The sequence below is a fragment of the Sciurus vulgaris genome (assembly GCF_902686455.1).
Source record: "Sciurus vulgaris genome assembly, chromosome: 12".
NCBI lineage: Eukaryota > Metazoa > Chordata > Mammalia > Rodentia > Sciuridae > Sciurus > Sciurus vulgaris.
In genome coordinates this window covers 62,902,979-62,925,493 of record NC_136473.1, presented here as the reverse complement: position 1 = coordinate 62,925,493, position 22,515 = coordinate 62,902,979, and the positions used below count along the sequence as shown (strand labels likewise).

The following is a 22,515-nucleotide window of genomic DNA, read 5'->3' as shown; positions in this document are numbered from 1 at the left end:
GAACTGAGCTTCACAGAAATGACAAATAGGGGCCTCCTTTGGTCCATGTCTCTTTCCATTTTGGGTAATCTGCAACGGTTTTTCCACTGAAGATTTACTCTAAGTAAAAACAATTAGGATGCCTTCCTGGCCCCCAAATAATTAGCATGTATTTCCTCGTAGTAGATTTCACAACCCTATCCTTTAGATCCAAATAATTCATCCTGAGCTCAGACACTGAGGTTTCTATATAAAAGAAAATGTTAATGAACCAAAAGAGTAAAAACCCAATTTCAAAAAAATAGTCTAAAGATGATTATGGAGCATACAGATGAGCCAACCAAAAAATGTTAACAAATGAACCCAAAATCATTAGTAATCAGAGAAATAAAGTTAGAACGAAATTATTTCACTTTCAGTCAAATAGAATGCAAAAATTTTAAAAGAATAGTTTCAAAATTTAAGCAGGTTTTATAACAGGACATCAGAAAGAATTAAACTTTCACTTGAGATGGGGAAGGTTACAGGAGCAGGTTTTTGAGAAAAATCTAGATTTCTGGTGTTGGCACATTGATTTTGAGCTTCTACTAGATATTCAAGTGGAAAGGTCAAGAAGGTAATTGGTTATAGGAGTCGAGCTTGAGTGATCATTTATGAAGGAGACATAATTTAACTATTGTCAATGCATAGATGGTATCTAACTCTATGAACCTGGCTTACATTGCCAATGGAGTAAGTGTGGATAGAAAAGAAAAGGAGATCAAGACCAAGCCATGGAGTTCTCGGACAATAATATTAGGGATAAAAAGAGAACCCAGGAAAAGAGAAGGAGAATTCAGGGAGCAAAGGGTAGATCAGAAACAAGAAGGGGTGACTGACCATGTCAAATGCCACTGACATTCATGCAATATAAGGATAAGATTTGGTCATTGAAACAGGTTGAAAAAAAAACAGCAAAAAGGAAAGGTAGTGGGGAATGAGATTGATCAAATTATGTGTATGTACAAAGATGGCATAATGAACACACTACTATGTATAATTATAATGTACCAATAAAAAAGGTTTTTAAACACTCAGTGGAAGAGAACTTAGGTAGTTAAGGCATAGGAGCATTATTATCTTTTGCATTTTATCTCTATTATATCTTCATAAATAAGTAGACATCTTGTGAATTAGAAGTTAAACAACAGGGCTGGGGAGATAGCTCAGCTGGTAGAGTGCTTGCTTCGCAAGCCCAAAGCCCTGAGTTCGATCCCCAGTACCACAAAAAAAAAAAAAAAAAAAAAAAAAAAAAAAAGTTAAACAACAGATTAGGTACATCTGAAGGAAGAGTTGGTAAAACATTGGATGCATTAAAAAAAACACTATACTACCACATAGAAAGATGGAAAATTAAAAAGAGGGATAAGAATAAACCTAACCATGGGCTGGGGTCGCAGCTCAGTGGTAGAGCACTTGCCTGACATGTGTGAGGCACTGGGTTCAATGTTCAGTGCTGCATATAAATAAACGAATAAATTTTTTTTGTCTATCAACTGAGAATATATATAAAAATAACTTTTTAAAAAAAGAATAAATCTAACCTAGTAGGTAAAAGACCTCTTCAATGAAAATCATGAAACACTGAAGGAAGAAATTAAATACACTACAAGATGAAAAGACCTCCCCTGTTCAGAATTGGGAGAATTAATATTGTTAAAATGGCCGTACTACTGAAAGTAATCTACAGATTCAATGCAATTCTCATCAAAATACCAATATTGTTCTTCAGAGAACTAAATATAAACAATCCTAAAATTTATATAGAACCCCAAAAGATTCCACATAACCAAAACAATTCCGAACAAAAAAAGAGCAATGCTAGAACCATCATAGTACCTGATTTCAAAATAGACCACAAAACCTTACCAACAGAAACAACATGGATGGGAAGGGTGGGGGAATGAGAGACATTATCACCCTGTATACATGCATGATTACACTACAGGGAAAAAAATCACCTTACATAACCCTACTATTTGCCAACTGATCAAGAAAAACCATTGAGTGGACTGGGGTTGTAGCTCAGTGGTAGAGCATTTGCCTAACATGTGTGAAGCACTGGGTTCGATTCTCGGCACCGCATATAAATAAATAAAATAAAGGTCCATCAACAACTAAAAATATATTAAAAAATAATAAAGGAAAAGAAAAATCATTGAATAAAAACAGAAGAACTAAAACAACAATAACATGGTATAGGCATATCAGACACATTAATCAATGGCATAAAACAGAGGACCCAATATAAACTGAAGCATCAATGGCCATCTGATTCTAGACAAACATGCTCAAAACATACATTAGAGAAAAGACATCCTTTCCAATGAACAGTGCTAGCAAAATTGGGAATTTACATGTAGAAGATTGAAATGTGATCCCTCTCTCCCATCCTGTACAAAAGTCAACTCAAAATGGATCAAAGACCTTAACGTAAGACCTGAAATTATGAAACTGTTAGAGGAAACACTTCAAGATATTGGCACAGGCAAAAATTTCCTGAATAGAACACCTCAGCTAAAATTGACAAGTGGGATTACACCAAATTAATTAATTTCCTTTTGCACAGCAAAGGAAACAATCGACTGAGCCAACCCACAGAATGGGAGAAAATCTTTGTCAGTTAATGAACTGACAGAGAATTAATATTCAGCATAAGTAAAGAACTCAAAAACTGGCCAGGCACCAAGGCACATGCTTGTAATCCCAGCAGCTCTGGAGGCTGAGGCAGGAGGATCACAAGTTCAAAGCCAATCTCAGCAACTTAGCAAGGTCCTAAGCAACTCAGCAAGACCCTGTCTCTAAATACAATACAAAATATGGCTGGGGATGTGGCTCAGTGGTTAAGTGCCCCTGGGTTCAATCCTTGGTACCACAAAAAAAGAAAAAAAAAAAAAAAAAAAAAAAACCTTGAAAACATCGTCACCATCCAGCGGGACATAAAGACACGTACACCTCAGATTGTCATGAAGGAGCTTCTTCTTTATTCGGATCACAACAACAACAACAACCCCCAAAAAGCAATCTCACCCTCAATATATAAGCAGTCTCATGCATAAGCAATTTCGATCAGATATGTCCACCCAATCCTGTTAAAGGTCAAGCAATCACAAGCTCAAGCATACATGTAGCCAATTGTAATAGCTTCCTGTTTTTCTCCAGGCATACCAAGCATGCCCTTTGGCTCCCTGCCAGCCCACATCTCCCCCTGTTTGTTTATAAAAAGACCTGCCTGTCTTAGGTTGTCCATGACAGAGCAACATCCTTACCCGTCATTGGAAAATGAAGCTTATATCTTCATTCCCTGTCTTAGGTTGGTATGAGCTCTTCATTAATCTTACCCATCTCTGACCACTGGTCTAGCACAGCCAAACTTGCGGGGAGTTTCCCACATAACCTGCTAAGTCGTAGGAGCCATTTGGGAAGGGTGCTAAGTCAGGAGAAAAGGGTACAGTAGGTAACCCTAATGTGGAATTAGTGGTAAGAATAGGAGGATATAGATTGGAAGAGTTAGTAAGGGGCAAAGGGCAAGGCACCTTTACTATCCCCCATAGGTAACACACAGCTCCTCCATTAACATGGTGAGGGATCATCAACAATAGCAGTTGGAGGAACTTCCACATCTTGTTGTTCTTGGTTTTCTATTGAGGAAGCCTTGACCAATCTTTCAGGCACCCAAATTGGCAATTGTGCGTCCTGCGAGAAAACACAAACAGATCCTCGAGTCCAGATTAATACCAGATCCGGGCCTTTCCATTGTCCCGATAGAATGTCCTTCCAGAGCACTTGAGGTAGATGTTTTTTATTAGGCTCTGAATGACAGTCCAGCAGCTGATCGGCCCTCAGAATCGAAATTTAAAAATTTTAAAATGAACATGGCAACAGATAATTTGTCTTTTGGGGATCTGTATGATGCCCCATTCCCCCTTTTTGTTTATAAAGCATGTTTTTAAGTGTTAAATGGGCACACTCAACAATGATCTGTCCAGTAGGATTATAGGGAATTCCTGTGACATGTTGAATACCAAAGGTGGAACAAAATTGTTTAAAGGCCTGGGACATGTATTCAGGACCATTATCTGTTTTAATTTGTTTGGGGACTCCTAGGATGGAGAAAGAATATAAACAGTGTGTTATTACATCTTTGGTTTTTTCTCCAGTGTGAGCAGAGGCCATAATAAATCCTGAAAAGGTATCTATTGACACATGGATGAATTGTAGTTTTCCAAATTCTGAACAATGAGTTACATCCATTTGCCAAATATGATTGGGCTGAAACCCTTTTGGATTTACTCCTAATGAGGGGTTAGGAATAAGTGTAGCACATTTAGCACAAGACTTGACTACGTCCCGAGCTGTTGTCTTAGTAATCTGATAGCGTAAACGTAGAGTAAAAACATTTACGTGAAATTTGGAATGAAAATTTTTTGCATTTTCAAGCGCATCAAAGATATGTGGGTCTCTGGTGGCTGTGTCTGTTAAATCATTGTGTAAACTTAGAGGACTTGGAAGTCCAGTGTGAGCCCGAACATGCCCAATTTAAAAAAAGGAATTTTTCTTTCCCAAATAAGTTTTTGTAAAGATTGTAAATACTTAGTGATGGTGGAAGTGAGGGAGAGCAGACCAGTTAATTCTAAATTTTGAATAGCATTAACAACGTATTTGCTATCAGAGAATAGGTTAAAGGGCTCATGGTGGGTTCTGAATACTTCTATAGCTACTAATAGTTCTGTTTGTTGTGCAGATTCAAACACAGCAGAAGTACTAGTAAAGACTATAGCCCACGAATTTGACTTATTAATAAGATTTTGTATCTGATCAGTAGTATAAGGAGTAGTTATTGTCGAGGGATGTGACCCAAAGGTGGAAAGGGATACTTTTAACGCCCTAAGGATTAATTCTGCCACAGATTCAGTAAACAAGGATAAGACCTTGTTAGGGGCATAATTCATGTGAACCCATAGAATAGGACCCTTTTGCTAAAACATTCCTGTGGGTAACTTATTTGTGGCCAAGACAATGAATGATAAAGGCTTAGCTAGGTCAATACGATCAAGATGAACCTTTTCCATAGCTGTTTCAACAAGCTTGAGAGCTGTTTGAGCCTTAGGGGTAAGCACCTGCTTAGAAAGGAGATCAGAATCACCTTTAAGAGTGTCAAGCAGGGGGCCCAAACTTGAGGTGGATAAGTGAAGGTAAGGTATAATCCAGTTAATGTCACCTAATACTGCTCTGGCAGAGGCACAGAGGTCCAATCCTGCACTTCCTCTTGTTTGTCTAATTGGGGAGTCAAGGGGTAATGGGTCCGAGGTACAGACTGGATAGCCCTGTATATTTGTGGGCCTTGAGGCTGGGGGCCCTGATTCTTGCTTTTTGGAGGTAAAGGGTTACCATCTTTGTCTCTAGTTGATTTACAGTCACTTGCCCAGTGTTTCCCTTTTTTACATCAGGGACATAATTTTGGCACAGGACACTAGGGGCAGTCCTTTTTTATGTGTCCATATTGTTTACACCGATAACACTGTTGGCCTGGGCAGGAGTTAGCATTGCCTCTAAGACCCTGTGCAAGCGCTGCAGCCATCACCTGACCTTGAATAAAAGCCTCATTAATATCCCTACAAGCCTTTAAATAGGCTCCAAGGTCTTTGTTTTTCCAAGGTCTTATTGCTTCTTTACACCACTTATTTGCTTGCTCATATGCAAGCTGTTTGACTTAAGTCATAACCTGGTCTACATCTCCAAATATACGTCCTGCTGTTTGAATCAATCTGTCTACAAAATCGGCATAGGGTTCACTGTTGCCTTGAATAACCTTAGATAACTGTCCTTGAAGATTGCCAGGACCTGAAAGCATTTTCCAAGCTTTAGTGGCAGCAGCACTAATTTGTTGATACACACTGGGGTGGAAATTAATCTGATTACCTTGCCCTTCATATGGTCCTTGGCCTGTCGGCATGTCTAGATTCCATTGAGGATTGCCTACAACTGCATTACATCAGGCAGTATCAGAACATAACTCCGGTCGGCCACCTTCCACATAAGATATCTTCCCCCAGATAAACATGCTTCTGCTAAATTACCCCAATCAGTCAGAGTAAGATTTTGACTTGCAACGTTCTCTAATAAAGAAATGGTAAATGCAGCTTGTACTCCATAGAACATAACTGCCTCTTTTAACTGTTTCACTAATTTTATATCTAATATTTGATGTTATCTCTGATTGTTTTGATCTTCAAATACCGGGAATATTGGGAACACTGATCGAGATTCTACATCAGCCCACTGTCTGGGGGCTGCCCCTGTGCAGCAAGTACATGTGCCCCTACAACTTGGAAAAGAGTGGTGACCTGGATTATACGCCAGAGGGCGCGGCATGGTAGGGGCTAAATGCCACTGAGAGAACTTCTTTTCCAGCTCTGTCTCAGATAGTTCCTGTTCTTCAGAGTCAAATCCTGTTCTGAGTCTGAACATCTACTTTCTCTTTCAGAAGCTCAACTTGATTGTTCTTCTTTTACAGTTTCTAATATCTCTTCCCCTTCTCTTAGCTGTTCTTGAAATTTTGGTTTTTTGGAAGTCAGACAGAAACGAACTAATGTCCATATAGGCAAAGTACCAAGAGGGAGAGGCATTTTTTCATTTTGTTTACAGAGGTCCTTTCCCAAACACTCCCACTGAGGGACAGTAAGGAGCCCTTCTTATAAGAACCAAGGACAGGCTTCTACAGTTTTAAGGAATGTCCATGCAGTTTTAGACTTTAACAGAGTTCCATTTTCTCTTAACAATGCCTTAAGAGAGCCTCCCATGCAAATCCGTGAAATTTCCGATCCCATGGCTATAATATGGCCTCTCTGATCACCACAACAACAAACAGAAACTAAACAAAAAAAAGTAACAAAAATATTAACACAACTAACACCTTACACACATTCATTTACTATAGGACATCCTTTGCTGTCTCTTGGGACAGCCTTCTGTTAAGTTCCCTCACTAGGGGAGCCTTCCTTTAATACCTTAAGGCCACTGTTTCCTCGAATAGGGAAACCTGCTAGTTGACTGCTAGTTGACTGTGCTAGTGAAAAATTTTCTTCTTTATTAATTACCTGAGTGCTCAATGTTCCCCGTACGGGCCACCAAATGTCACTGTCCAGCAGGACATAAAGACACGTACACCTCAGATTGTCATGAAGGAGCTTCCTCTTTTATTCGTATCCCAACAACAACAACAACCCCCAAAAAGCAATCTCACCCTCAATATATAAGCAGTCTCATGCATAAGCAATTTCAATCAGATATGTCCACCCAATCCTATTAAAGGTCAAGCAATCAGGAGCTCAAGCATACATGTAGCCAATTGTAATAGCTTCCTGTTTTTCTCCAGGCATACCAAGCACACCCTTTGACTCCCTGCCAGCAGACAAAACATAACATTAAAACAACAAAATGATACATTAAAAAAACTATATGAACAGATACTTCTCAAAAAAAGAGCAAATAGCCAATAAATATATGAAAAAATGCTCAATCTCTAGGAACCAGGAAAAGGCAAAACAAAAATACCTTGAGATCCCATCTCATCAGAGTCAGAATGACTATTGTCAAAAAATAAACAAATAAATAAAAATATTGGTGAGGATGTGAAGAAATATTAACCCTTATATACTTTTGATGGGAATGTAAATCAATATAGTCACTATGGAAAACACTATGGAGTTTCCTAAAAAAAAAATATATAGAACTACTATATATGATCCAGCTATACCATCCCTTAGTATATATCTAAAGGAAATGAAGTTAGCATACAAAAAAAGATACTTGCATACCTATCTTTATTGTGGCACTATTCATAATAGCCAAGTTATGGAATCAGTCTAGGTTTCCATTCACAGATGAACAAAGAAAGAAAATATGGTATTATACATTCAATGGAATGCTATTCAGTCATAAAGAAGAATAAAATCACGTCAATTGCAGGAAAATATAATAAAACTGGAGGTCATTGTGTTCAATGAAATAAGCCAGACAAATAAAAACAAGTATTATATGTTTTCTCTAATATGTGGTAACTAGGAAAATAATAATAATAATAATAATAATAATAATAATAATAATAATGTGACCTGAAAGTAGAAGAGGAGCCATTAGAGAAAGAGAATTGGACCAGGAGGAGTGTGGTAAAGGGGACATAAGAGGTTATAAGGGAGGCAGATGTGAGTAAAGCATGGTCTATGCATGTTTGGAGATGTCAAAGTGATACCCATTAGATTGCATGATTTGTATGTTAACATTTGTAATTAAAAGAGAGAGAGAGAGATGTTAAGTGGGCACTGAATGAAAAAGTATATCATGCATCTCCCCCAAAACACAGAACAAAAACAATAAGGAGAGGCAATACTTAAAACAGCTTATTTTTTTTTTATCTATTATAGCCAATACATAATATGGATCTACAGATATTGGAAGCCCAAGATATTTTAGGGCAGGAAAAGTAAAAACAATCTACCCTAGATATGTCATGATAAAGGGCATAAACAACTAAAGCAAGAAAAAAATTCTCCAAGCACAAGGGAGGATGGATCATCTGAGCAGCAGAAGAATCTAGAATGCAGTGGAATAAAATCTTCAAGGTGTTGAGATAAAATAATTGTCAATGTAAAACTTTTTAACCAGGAACATCATGCTTATGAACAAGAATGGAGTCATTTATGAATAAACAAAAACTAAGAGTATACCACCAAAAAACCCTTTCCTCTTCTATAAAAAAATAATGAATTACCTCTGGTAGAGGAAAATGTTCCCCGAAATATAATAAATATGAGAAAAAGAGATCAAAGCAGAAACGCAGCTGAGGTTCTGAAGTTGTGGTAGTTGTAAGGTCACCACATTCATCTCCAAACACGTCCTCAGTTCAAAATCAGAGTGCAGCAGGTTCTCCTCATCCTTGGCCATAAGTGATTTCACAATCACTGATAGTGCAGCCCCCGAGTTTCAGGAACCAAATAGGTTGGCGTATTTGACTGTTATTAAAATATTCGTTGACCAAGCCCACACTGAACAAGCTCTTAGTAGGCCATCCAGACTTTTCTTGTTGCTACTTTTTGCTTTCCTTCTATTACAATGAATCTCTTTACTTTTTATGTTTCAAAACAGTATATTTTCTGCCCAGCAAGTGACAGTTGCCAATTCTCTGCACCAACCCAGGACTTTATTTAAGGAGTCTCTATTGTGTCAAGAAACGGGAATGGAATCTTGGACAACTTAAGTCTTCTTTCTTTAAAAGAAATATCTTAAGCAGCATTTTTTTCTGCTGAATTTCTTAACGATGTAGGCCTTGGCTACTTGGTACCATGACCCAGACCCCCACAAAAAAAAAAAAAAAAAAAAAAAAAAGGAAGGAAACAAACAAAATTCTTTTTTCCTCTCTTTGTTCAACCAATCCCAAGGTAAATCCTCTACTCTTGGAAAATTAATCACTTTCAGGTCCAATTCCAGATTGAGCCTGAGATATGACTGTTTATTTTTACTAGTTTTTTGTTTGTTTGTTTAATTGGTTTGATGTTAGGGGAGAGATTCTATAGTTCCACTAAAGCCATTAAATTCATACTGGAGAAAATACAATTATACATGGGAAGAAAAAAATCTGTATGATGGACAGATAAAGCAATGGCTTAGAAAATTCTGAAAAGGCAATTGAGCATGCACTGAAAAGTAGGTCTATGTGAATCTCCTAGAGTGCAGAAAAAAGAAGTAAATCAGTGAAAAACGAGAGATGAACACATATGGAAGACAGAATAAAAAGATTGAATAAACTCTCCAAAAGGAGAGAATTAGACTACAGAGAATGATTGAGATTGAAGAAGAATAAGAAGTTATCATTAAAGGAGCAACAGCAGTGCTGAACTGGCCTCTGCATACTGCCTTCTGGCACTTGTGACACTGTAAGTTGACTATTGATTTTCTTATCTATCCTTCTATATGGATTTAGACCACTTAAAACAAAGAAACCTATCCTAGCCATTGCTTTAGTTGGAATCTTGATCATCCTTCAAAGGTCCATGCGGTAAAGCTATTGGGAGGGGGTGGAACTTTCAAGAGGTGGGGCCTACTGGGAGATCTTTAGGTCACTGAGGATGTGCCCTCAAATGGAACTGTGGGACCTGGTGTATTCCTCTCTTTTTACTTCCTGGTCATGTGTTGAGCAGTACAGTTCCACCACACACTTCCACCAAGGTACAGTACCTTGCCATAGGCCTCACTGAGCAGGCCCAACTGATCATGCACTGAAACCTCCAAAACTGTGATCCAAAATAAACCCTTTTCTCTTTATAAGCTAATCATCTCAAGTATTCATTGTATGATTAAAAGCCAACTCACACATTTATTTTTGCATCACTAGCACCAATGCAGATCTTAATAAAACTTAACGAACTTGTGTTGCTTATAGAAAACAGCGAAGTGTTTCTTAGAAAGTACTGTCTATGCATTGGTGAATGAAAGGGGCATGCCTTCATTTTTCTTGCACATGTGACTATTCTTTTGTAGATGTTTATAGGGCACGAGCCTTTCCCCTCTACAAGATGCTGCATCTTGGGTTGGGATGGGGAAAGAACTCCATTAGGAAGGGAAAAATTAGCCCATGAACAATAATCAAGACAATGTCTAAGATTTTCCCTAAAACTTCATTTCCCATTTATCCTAACAGATTTCTGGTTACGTATGCAGTTGGACGTATGTACGTATGTGCCTTTAACCTAAAGCACACAGAACCAAAACAAAGGCCAGAATAAAGTACAAGATAAAAGGAAGGTAACAAGTTAAAAACAAAACAAAAATGGAGCAACAAAGAAGCACAATCCATCAAACTTTAGTGGAATAAAAGAAAGTCTGAGAGAAAGAGAGGTCAACAAGATTTAGATTTCCTGAAAATGTCTAATCCATGAGCTGTTCCACCAAATACCTAAGTCGTGATGGAAACTGATAACACTTGGCACTCACAGAGGCTTTTTATTTTGCAGTCTCTATGCAAAATCCAAGTAATTAATCCTGACAGCTCTACTTGGATAGATTCTGGTTAGGAGCCAGTGGGAATATATGTGTTCACACACCTATTGTGTAAGCTTTGCATATAGCCATTTCTTTCCTCTACAATCTCCCTTCACCCACAACTTAAATTGTCATGGCAGATTTTAGGCAAAGGCCCATCTTCAGCTTGTCCCCTGGTGCTTTCTCCAGGATTATGTCTCCCCTTCAGTTTTACACTGTATCACAGGACTCTAGTCTGAAAACGAAAGTATAATGAACCCTATGTTCTCCTTGTGTTAGAATAAACAGCCCTGCTTATTTGCAGACTGATGCTTCAGGCACCTAACTTGCAAGATATTTCCCTCAGAATCAGAATAAAAGTGAAACAAAATCAAGTAGAAAGGGAGGAGGAGGAGGAAGATGAAAAAGCAAGGCACTATCACTACTCCAGAAGAGAAAGAGAAAAAGAAACTCCTTAAAAGACCTGCTTAAAAGAATTTAAAAGACCACCTTAAAGGCTCTGTTTGGATATTTGATAAGTCAGATCTTATATCAGAGCCTACTGATTTGGAGGAAGGATAAATACAAGTTGATATTAAAAAGTTACTGTGTTTTCCCCACTTCCAAGGCATTCTGGCTCTGCTGGAAATTGAACCTGGATTCTGTCACGTACACGAACTTCTAAGAAGTCTATGGGACTTCTCAGAGAATGAGATATAATTTCATGCTGTCTAATTCCTGATGATTTAGTTGGGTGAATATTTGGTAGCAGTTAAATGAAACTTCCCCCAAACTATCTTAAAACATCATTATAAAATATCTAAGGATTTAGAGGAAAGAGACCAAAGAGTGAGAGGCAGGGAGGAAGGGGCAAGTGCCAGAAAATAATATTGACCAAATTATATTGTTATATTATGTGCATGTACAAACATGTAACAATAAATCCCATCATTATGTACAACTATAGTGCATCAATAAATGTGGGGGGAAGATCTAAGAAAGGACTGTCACATACACAATAATGTGCAAAGATTTGGAGGTAGAATATTCTGAAATATGGCAGAAGTCCTATAAAACTATGGCAATAATAATCAAATGGTCATAATTATTTCTGCAATTCATGAGTGATTTGAAGTCAAACAAATATAAGTCTAATAAAATAAAGTCATAGAACCAAGATTTTTAATTTAGGATGATAATAAAAGGAACAAAGCAAAAAGGGAAAAAAATTAAATAGGTCATTTTAATTAAACACTTCAGAAAACCAGATTTTAGAATCTCATCTTTTCTATAAATATGGCTTCTTATTAATAATTTAATCTTAACAGTTCCCAGCTATGGGCTTTTGGGAGCACAGTTTAACAATTCACTTGCGATGGCTGTAAATTCCACAAGTAAGACAAAGTTAAATAGTCACTGGCCACTCAATATGTAAGTTAATATGAAGTCCCATCTAATCTTTAAAACATCACTGTCTTGACATCCTCTCATTTTAATATGACTTTGGAACTCTCTGAAAACCTCAGGAGGCTCTTCTCTAGAGACAGTACCTCCTCAAGGAATCAAATTTTTGAAAGTCTCTATGCTCCATCTGTGTTCATCCCTAATAGTTCTTGACTTGAATGATAGTTTCCCATTGTAACCTTCCCAGGCCTTCACTTGGCCTGAAGGGCAGGGCCTCATGGTGAGATGAGGCTGAAGAAAACTGATTAAGACCTGTGGAAATCAAGGAGTCCCACATAATCTCCTCCAGAGAACTAGGCAGTACAGAGGTGTCTTTAACTGGTATCCACGTGTGTGCAAAGTTCATGTAATGGAACACAAGTACAACGTGTCCAATAAGCCAGCTGCTAAGAAGAAAAGAGGGAAAGAGTTTGTTCTCCAAGTGGAAACTTGGAAGAGTTAGGTAACATGGTAAGATCTAGCCTACAGTGCTGAGGTCCAGGGCAGAGCCCAGTCCTCATGCGACATGTGAGGCTGAAGGAAGAACAAGCACAGTTCAGTCCTGCAGAGTGGGCAGACACATGCCAGCCTAGAACAAAGTTACAATGTCATGGCCTGCAATGCCCATGGTTCACCCAAGCTACCAGAAAACCACAGAAGCAAGAGAATTCCCATGCCATAGGCTGGTGGGTCAGAGTTGAATGATATTCAGCCTCCTGAGTCAACCTGACTTAAGTCCTAAGCTGAGTAGAGGCATTAGATAGAAGACATCAGTGCCCTCACCAGAAGTAGATGAAACTCACAGAGTTCCCTTCCCCTCACTGAACCTGTGGGTGAATGACAAAGATGGGTATAGAGCCTCTTATGTCCTAGCAGAAATACTATTTCTTTTACCTTGAATGCCACTCATGGCTCCTTAAAAACATCAGTATCTGATGTTTTTAATAGCCTGAAGGAACCCATTCATCCTTTAAATTTTAAATGTTTTCAGCCAAGATATTCAGACATGAGTTTTTTCATGTTTGAGTATCTCTTAAATAGGGATTCATCTAGTAATCAGCCCATCTCACAATCATTGTTGTCCAGGTGGTCTTCATGGCAGATTGTGTTGCCTTCACACACACGCATGGGATTATTACTCCTGGGGTTTGTCTGGACAACTTCAAACCTTAAGATTTTCAGTCCATATAACCTTTAAAGACCACTTGAAGAAGAGATGTGTTTCTTGATGGTCATTTTCTGGTAAGATTCAAAAAATGCCTGCATCACAACATGTGGAAAAGGAGTAAGTAGCCCTGAGAAAAATCCAAGAGACACAATAAAGAACCTTCTTAGGCAGAACCAAGGGCAGGAGTGAGAAAAGGCAGACATTGATGAGAGACCTGAGAAGAGACTCCAAAAAATCAAACTTTCAAAGTGAATAATATTTAAGAGCACATTAATGATTTATTTTGCTTATATTTGCCTGTCTCCAAAACCACACCTGCAATATATACATTCACTCTATGCCTTCTTTAAACTGAACTGATGACGACCCCCATTGTTGAAAGTAGCAGAGTCCCCCTCCAGCCTTGATCCATGAATGACAAAATAGAAAAAAGCTCCCGTACCTACTGATGCTCATAGACCCTACTATAAACAGTAGATAAGCTTTCATTGTATATAGCTGCTGAGATAGGTTGCATTCTGTTGTGTTGTTGTTGATGCAGGAATGTATCTCATTCTGCCAAATATATTCATACCTCCCACTTTGGTACCTGATGTTTCTTCTCCTCCAAGATATTCACTGGCAAGAAAGGAAGATGGTGGGGCAGATCTAGGCAGCAAACTTCAACTCCTCCACAGTCCAGAAATGAAGCAGTGAAAGATCAACTGAAGGCAGGTGGGTGACAGAGGAAACACTCTAAAACTCAATATTGGATAGCTTGAGACATAGAGAGACCTGGAATTTGGTTACCAGACTAGAAAACAAGGACAGAAGTCCTTGACCTTGAAACCTGACCAGGTGGGCTTGGAAGCCTGAGGGGTGTAATCAAGTGAGAGGTAGATGAAAAGTCCAGAAAGTTATTTCCTTAACAGCAGTTGAAACAAAAGCAGAACAAGTTAAAACAGCACAGGAACAACAAGATCACAGAGCTTTGCCCAAATTGTAGGCTGAAAGCTGTGCCAGGCAGGGCAGCCATTTTGTAGTCCATAGATAGCTAGACTCCCTAGAAAATATTAAATCAATACAGCTTCTCCCCACTGACAGATATATAGTAATAAATAAAACCATAAGGAATGCCTCTAAAATGGATTGTCTCAGTAATGTGTCTAGAAGGAATTTGTAGAGGGATCACTGTTAACTAACCCTGCCCCTCACCACAGACAAGGGGAGTGTGGTGGAACTGACCAAATAACTCCAGGGAGCACTAAGCTCAAACCCAGCAGGCCACACACGTTCTGCAGTTCAGGAGGAAACGAACCAGGTGACATCCTCATCACAATGTGTGATCTGCAGCATCCAGAGTGGAGGCTTCTGTGCTCCATGCTGCCCACAGGAAGCCTGCACCAACAGGCCCCACAGTAGCAGAGAGCCACCAAGCATTTAGATAGCACCACTCCATAGAAGCCACAGTGGAGGGGAGCAGGCTCGCAGCATCCCACAGCAGTTAATGACAGCGCTGAGCCCTGCGCCCTGCATCACTGCACCTAGCAGATTCAGTACCCTCAAGCACACTGACTCAGGCCTCTAGACTGACAAACAAGCACTGACTGGCAGGAAAACCATAGCAACCTGGAAATTACCTCCTGTCCCCCCCCACCCCCCGCACCTGTGAGAGGGTCCATGGCTATGAGACCTGGAATTGCCAGTTAATTCAATTCTCATTCAGATGCATGGAGTTAATTCCTGAGGATAACCCCAAACAGCCAGCAGAGAACCTCATGCATACACAATAGAAGTACACCCCATAAAGGGGCTTGCAGAGGAGCATATCTCAGGCACCCCCCCCATAACCCAATGTGCCCAGATACAGCCTACTGACCCATGACGTACACACTCCAGAGGATGCAGCAGCCCTTCAGCACCATCCAGTGCCAGACTACAATACCTCCACCTTAGACCACCACACCCCACACACTCCAAAAATATACACAGGGGAGCCTACACTGATTTGACATCACTGGATACACAGAGCTTTTCTTTTTTTTAATTTTTAAATTTTTTTTTAATTTTTACAGACTGCATTTTGGTTCATTGTACACAAATGGGGTACATCATTTCATTTCTATGGTTGTACATGATATAGATTCATACCATTCATGTAATCTTACATGTACATAGGGTAATGATGTCTGTCTCATTTCATGATTTTTCATACTCCCCTTCCCTCTCATTTCCTTCTACATAATCTAAATTTCCTCCATTCTTCTCTCATTCCCCATCCCCCCACACCCCTATTATATATCATCCTCCACTTATCGGGGAAAACATTCAACCTTTGGTTTTTTGGGATTGGCTTATTTCACTTAGCATGATATTCTCCAGTTCCATCCATTTATTTGCAAATGCCATAATATTATTATTCTTTATGACTGAATAATATTTTACTGTGTATACATACCACAGTTTCTTTATCCATTCATCTGTTGAAGGGCATCTAGGTTGGTTCCACAATCTAGTTATTGTGAATTGAGCTGCTATAAACATTTATGTGACTGTGTTACTGTAGTATGCTAATTTTAAGTCCTTTGGGTATAAACTGAGGAGTGGGATAACTGGGTCAAAAGTTGGGTCCATTCCAAATTTTACACAGAGTGTTTCTTCAGGAGACTTTTCTTCACAAGATTGCAATAGGTGATAGGGAACAACCTGACAGCTAAGTCACAGATGATTAGGACTCATCTCCTCCAAACCAAGAGAAATTTAATAAGTTCCTGGCAGCATCCAAGGTCAGATAGGTCTCCTAGAATTGAGGTGAGCTGGCATGATCAATACCTTTACTACCAGGGAAACTTAGAGGTAAATCCAAGGAGTGGTAGGCATCTTCCAAATGTCCCAAATCCTGATGAAATCCCAATAAGGAAATTCAAAAAGAAACAACCCCACCTCAGCAAGGGTTATCATAAATAGCTCTAATGCCAGTTTTGATCTTACAGATATTACTTTTTCTATTCAATCACTAGATGTTTCCATTTACTTGATACTGCAGTCTTCAACCCCCTTGACAGTATTTCTTCTAATGTTTTAGAGCTCTTTTTTTTCCTAGTTCAGCTGACACTTGCTCCTCTTAGTCTTTCTTTTTCCTCTTGCATTACCTCCTCCTACTTCAAACCCTGCATTCTCCATTTTTCTTCTTTCTTTTCTATCTCTTTTCTTTCCTTTTTCCTTTTGTCCATTTTTTCTCCCCTTTTCAACCTATTACAGTGTAATAGTAATTTTATTATCTTTAATTTTTTTTTTTTAGTTTTAGATGGACAATACCTCCATTTATTTTTAAAAATATTTTTTAACTATAGATGGACATAACTTTATTATTTTTATGTGGTGCTGAGGATCGAACCAATGCCTCACAAGGCAAGCGCTACAGTTGCAGCCCTACTTTTATAATTAAGTAATTATAATAACAATAACTAATTTCTCAACCTATTCAAGAACAATACTACAATTGTATACCTATATTAAAAGACCTGGGGAGACCATTTTCAGTAAGTTCATTTTTCTTAAAGTTTATTAGTACATGACTTTGCTCTGAAGTGACTGCAGTTAATAGGGTTTAGTATCTTCTCTCAAAGTGGTGCTAGTACTGGGCACAGCAGAGGACACAGGTTGGGTGCGAGTAGCAGTTCTTGGCTATTTTCCCAGCTTAAGGCACTGAAGAGAAAGAGGCTCATAAATAGTCCCTTGCATAAAAGTTGAAGAGATAATCATTCCAGCAGACAGGGATACATACAAACAAAAAGAAAAACCAAGAAAAAAAAAAAAAAAAAAAAACACCCCAAATAGCCCACAACACTCCAACATTAAGATATTAAAGGACAATACATCCTTTTCAATAAAATCAGAAAATTTTCCAAATCTTAAGAATGAGATGGAAATCCAAATACCAAAGTTATTCAGAACAACAAATGGTAAAGTCAAAAAAGATCTTCCATGACAAATTATAATTACTATGCCTGACACACAGAATAGGAATAGAATTTTGTTTTATTAATTTATTTTTAAGGATAGAGTTTGAAAAGCTACAAGAGAAAAATGGCAGGTCACATGTAGAGGTAAGTTAATTATAATTTCTACTGATTTTTCAGTCTAGACCCTAAAAGTCAGGAGTGTTTGGGACAATATATACCAAGTCCTAAAAGATAATGAATGCCAATCAAGATTACTATATCCAGCAAAGCTACCCTTCATAATTCAATAAACATAAAAACCTTCCTCGATAAGCAGAAACTAAAACAATTTATAGTCACTAATTCAGCACTATAAAACATATTCAATGAGATATTCCACAGAAAAGAAATAAAAAATAAATTAAAACTACCCTAAGATTTCCTCTCACCCCAATTAGAATGTCCATTATCAAGAATACAAGCAACAACAGGTGTTGGCGAGGATGTGGGGGAAAAGGTACACTCAGACATTGCTGATGGGGTTGCAAATTGGTGCAGCCACTCTGGAAAGCAGTATGGAGATTTCTCAGAAAACTTGAAATGGAACCACCATTTGACCCAGCTATCTCACTCCTTGGCTGTACCCAAAGGACTTAAAATCAGCACACTTCAGTAACACAGCCACATTAATGTTTATAGCAGCTCAATTCACAATAACTAGATTGTGGAACCAACCTAGATGCCCTTCAACAGATGAATGGATAAAGAAACTGTGGTATATATACACAATAAAATATTATTCAATCATAAAGAATAATAATATTATGGCATTTTCAGATAAATGAATGGAATTGGAGAATATCATGCTTAGTGAAATAAGCCAATCCCAAAAAACCAAAGGCTGAATGTTTTCCCTGATAAGTGGAGGATGATATAAAATGGGGGTGAGGGGGTGGGGAGTGAAAGAAGAATGGAGGAACTTTAGATTATGTAGAAGGAAATGAGAGGGAGTGGGGTATGAAAAATGATGGAATGAGACAGACATCATTACCCTATGTACATGTATGATTACACATATGGTATTATGAATCTATATCATGTACAACCATAGAAACAAAATGATGTACCCCACTTGTGCACAATGAATCAAAATGCAATCTGTAAAAAATTTTAAAAATAAATAAAAAATTTAACACCAAAAAAAGAAATAACACAATTAATAAATGGGCAAAATAACTAGACATTTCTCAAAAGAAGAAATACAAATGGACAAAAAATGTTCAATATCCCTAGCAATCAGAGAAATGCAAATCAAAACCACATTGAGATTTCATCTCAATTCAGTTAGAATGGCAATCATCAAAAATACAAGTAATAATAAATGCTGGCAGAAGAGATACCCTCATATATTGTTGATGGGACTCCAAATTAGTACAACCACTTTGGAAAGTGGTATGGACGTTCTTCAGAAAGATAAGAATAGACTTACCACATGACCCAGATATTCCACTCCTCGATATTTCTCCCAAAGAATTAAAATCAGCATACTATAGTTATACAACCACATAAAAGCTTATAACAGCACAATTCACATTAGCCAAGTTATGGAACCAGCCCTGGTGTCTGTCAACAGATGAATGAATCAATAAAATGTGGTATATATACACTATGGAGTTTTACTCATCCATAAAGAAGGATGGAATTATGATATTTGCTAATAAATGGATGGAAATGGAGAACATCATGATAGGTTAAATAAGCCAGACTCAGAGTCAAGCCACATATTTTCTCCCATATGCAGAAGCCAGAGCAAAATAAGGAGGAGAGAAACTCCATGAAAAGAGATGGGAGATCAGTGGAGTAGAGGAAGGGGATAAGGGTGAAGGAGGAAGGATTGGAAAAGGGAGGAACTATGGAATGAAATTGACCCAATGAGGTATGTAATATGAATATATAAATAGTGAATTTCACCTTTATGTCTATCTATAAATCATCAATTAAAAAATAAATAGAAGGAACTTTAGTGTAGAGGAAGGGGATCAGGGAGAGAGATGAGGGGAGGGAAAGAGGAAATAATGGGGACTGAAGTGGAGCAAATTATAGTTCACACACATATGATCCTGTTGGAATAAATCCCATGGTTTGTAGAACTATGATGCACTAATAAAAATGTTTTTACCAAAGTAATTATATAGGACAGGAACAAAAACTGCAAACCTGTAATAAGTTATGGTTATTGTTACCTTATAAATAAATTCCTATGGAAAATTATGGAAATTTTTTTTAAATATATTCATTGGCTCAGCTTCCACTTCACAACTTCACATCCTCTGGGGTACCTTTCTCTCCCCTTATGCTGCTTTATTCTTCTTTAAAACTCATCACTCTCTTATAGGTTTATTTAAGTGCCATTTGCCTTCTCCACAAGAATATTAAACTGTTTTATTCAGTTGGTGTACTCCAAGAGAGTCCTGGACAAAGTAGAGTCTTCAAAAATATTTGTTGAATTAAGAAATTGAATAATTATCTACAGAAAAATACAGCAGGTTGTATCATTATGCCTGTGTTAGACAAGAAAACTAATCTACAGATATATTGAGTGGTATTCCAAAGTCATAAAAGTAGCAAAAAAAAGAGATTGACACTGGCTTTCTAAAGTTTGTTTTTTCCACTGTACCAAATATTCCTGTACAGATTTGGTACAAGTTCCAATCTGAGTACCAAGTTCTACAGAAATGCAGAGTTCACAAACCAGTAAGCAAGCACCATTTGGTTCCCACCAAAATGCAACATGTTAAAGCATCTGACCGTAATTTCTCCTGTCCTTTCCATAATTCCCAATCCAGAATACTCTAATTCAGTGAAACTACTCAAAACAAGCTTACCATGCAGAACTCCTTCAGCTACCACCTCAGCAATTCTTGAACCAATAACATTTTCAGCTTAATGAGGAGCCCCTCAAGACTTGTTTCATTCAGTTTTTTTGCTGCTGTTACTGAAAGACCTGACCAAAACAACTGTAGAGAAGGAAAGGTTTACTTGAGGGCTCACAGTCTCAGAGGTCTTAGTCCACAGAAGGCCGGCTCCATTCCTCGAGGCTTGAAGAGAGCACAACATCATGGCAAAAGAGTGTGGCAGAGGGAAGCAGCTCACATGGTGATCAGAAAGCAGAGAAAGAGAGACTCCACTCTCCAGATACAAAATAAATGCCCCATAGCCATGCCCTCAATTAATCATTTCCTCCAGCCACACCACACCTGCCTCCAGTTACTATTCAGTCATCTGATGGGATTAACTTGTTGATTAGGCGTAGGCTATAATCCAATCATTTCTCCTCCAAACCTTCTTACACTGTCTCACATGTGAGCTTTTGGGGGACATCACATCTAAACCATAACAACTTAGGAAGCCTACAATGAAACTCCTTGTCTCCTCCACTCCACCACCAAGGCATCCAGTCCTTATAAACTCCACAAAACATATCCCAGAAGCCAATTAAGAAATAAGCTTGAAACGAGAGAACCCAAATCCTAACCATTCCCGAATTCTTAAGTGCTGGATTTAAATTTGAATCTCTTTTTATCCAGAGATTAGTTGAACATTGTTTTTATACACTGTATTCCTGAGTTTTTTCTTATAACTTTAATATTTTGTTTTAAATATTAGTGCTGGATCCAGGCTTGGTAAATATTGTGAAGTTGGTAAATATCCATTTTTCTGACCTTCTTTACCCTTTTCTGTACTGGCCAAAATATCCAGAAATCAGAACTGAGTATTTCACTCCAGCTTGATTTTTCAAGATAGTATTATATACATTACACCAACGTCCCCCCAACTTTGTTCCCCAAAAGACTAACCGTGTGAGGTGGTCTGCTGTAGTTTTATGCTTTGATAATTTGGGGAAACCCTGCATTTGATACATAAACCTCATGGATTTCAATTACATAAATCCACATATTGAAGGTTTGAGAAGCACATGGTTATTTAACTTTAAGTCAAAATTCCCAGAATTATTTGTCTAACATATCTCATTTCTTTTTCTCTTAATGCCTATTAACTTCCAACTGAATTAGTGTTCCTTGAAGGATATTTTGAAAAACATTGCTCTAGGTCTTTATAAATCCCAGCTCCACACTCTCCCAGTCACCATCAAAGACAAAAAACATTAACAACGACAACCACCACAGATTTACAACATGAAGTAATTTACACCTCTGCTTCAACATCGCATTTTCATCGTTGGGGTTGCTGCAGTTCTGACCTGCTTCTGGTCCTGGAACTGCCCTTGAAGGCTCTGCCTCCTTCTGACCTCCCTGGCATTCATTCAGTAACTTTGGCCAGCTCCAGAAGTACTTGTCTCTTAAGAGTCATGTAATGGCTCTGACCTGAATAGACCCAGCTATGTGAATTCTTTAATTCTCCTCTCCACGTTTCAACCTTTCTCCCAGGCATTCTGCTCAGGTTCTAAATGTTCCCTGCCATTTAAACAATTGCCTCGTGAACTACAATTAATTTGATGATGGAAGGAGTCAGGGTAGCCAAGAGGCCAGGAAAGCAATCACTTGTGGCTCTCCAGTCAATTCCAATTACCTCTGCTAATGAAAAAGAGAAATGCTTGGAGAATCCGACGTTGCCCCAGCTGACACCTCGAGAACTTCATCAGGAAACTGGTGGGCCTTCTCTTACATCCCTTGCAGTTCAAGGGCCATCCTGGAATCTAAGTGACCTACAGAGCTTCATCCATTCAACCACTTGGGTCAACTGACCTCAAAGGAAATGGCAAAAAGGATTGATAACTTTGCTTCAGCATCCTGGCAAAGCCAACTGATCTGTTCTTAAGGAAGTTTCTGGGTACTTCTAGACATAGGTAAAACCTCTTTAGAATTATAAAATAGACCTGGGGAAGGACTGTCACACCAAGCAAACTTCATCTTTGGAAATCAA

At 38.3% G+C, this 22,515-nt stretch overlaps 1 long non-coding RNA gene across 3 annotated transcripts in view; it reads right to left on the bottom strand.

Annotated features, from left to right (window-relative positions):
• Positions 1-20,731, bottom strand: part of LOC306641630 — a 342,732-nt gene extending 322,001 nt beyond the window's left edge. For all 3 annotated transcript variants that reach the window (XR_013758222.1, XR_013758223.1, XR_013758224.1), the window contains exon 1: positions 20,457-20,731. This is a non-coding gene — a long non-coding RNA (uncharacterized lncRNA). The remainder of the gene's footprint in view (positions 1-20,456) is intronic.
• Between the last annotated feature and the right edge of the window lie 1,784 nt (positions 20,732-22,515).